Source organism: Pseudophryne corroboree, unplaced genomic scaffold (genome assembly GCF_028390025.1).
Source record: "Pseudophryne corroboree isolate aPseCor3 unplaced genomic scaffold, aPseCor3.hap2 scaffold_222, whole genome shotgun sequence".
In the NCBI taxonomy this organism is placed as follows: domain Eukaryota; kingdom Metazoa; phylum Chordata; class Amphibia; order Anura; family Myobatrachidae; genus Pseudophryne; species Pseudophryne corroboree.
The window spans coordinates 837,828-838,532 of record NW_026968868.1 but is presented as its reverse complement, the minus strand read 5'-3'; positions in this window follow the sequence as shown (position 1 = coordinate 838,532).

The following is a 705-nucleotide window of genomic DNA, read 5'->3' as shown; positions in this document are numbered from 1 at the left end:
GCAAAAGAGAGATATCGGCAAGGAAATGCTGTGTTGTACCTTTGCATTTTTCTACCAAACGAAAGACACTAGAATGAAAATTTTAAAGCCTCCTGTTAGTGCTTCATCTACACGTTATAGCCCTGAATTTTCCAATGCCTAGCTCTTTGCAAAAGAGAGATATTGGCAAGGAAAAGCTGTATTGTACCTTTGCATTTTTCTCCCAAACGAAAGACACTAGAATGAAAATTTTAAAGCCTCCTGTTAGTGCTTCATCTACACGTTATAGCCCTGAATTTTCCAATGCCTATCTCTTTGCAAAAGAGAGATATCGGCAAGGAAAAGCTGTAATGTACCTTTGCATTTTTCTCCCAAACGAAGGACACTAGAATGAAAATTTTAAAGCCTCCTGTTAGTGCTTCATCTACACGTTATAGCCCTGAATTTTCAAATGCCTATCTCTTTGCAAAAGAGAGATATCGGCAAGGAAAAGCTGTATTGTACCTTTGCATTTTTCTCCCAAACGAAAGACACTAGAATGAAAATTTTAAAGCCTCCTGTTAGTGCTTCATCTAAACGTTATAGCCCTGAATTTTCCAATGCCTATCTCTTTGCAAAAGAGAGATATCGGCAAGGAAAAACTGTATTGTACCTTTGCATTTTTCTCCCAAACGAAAGACACTAGAATGAAAATTTTAAAGCCTCCTGTTAGTGCTTCATCTACAC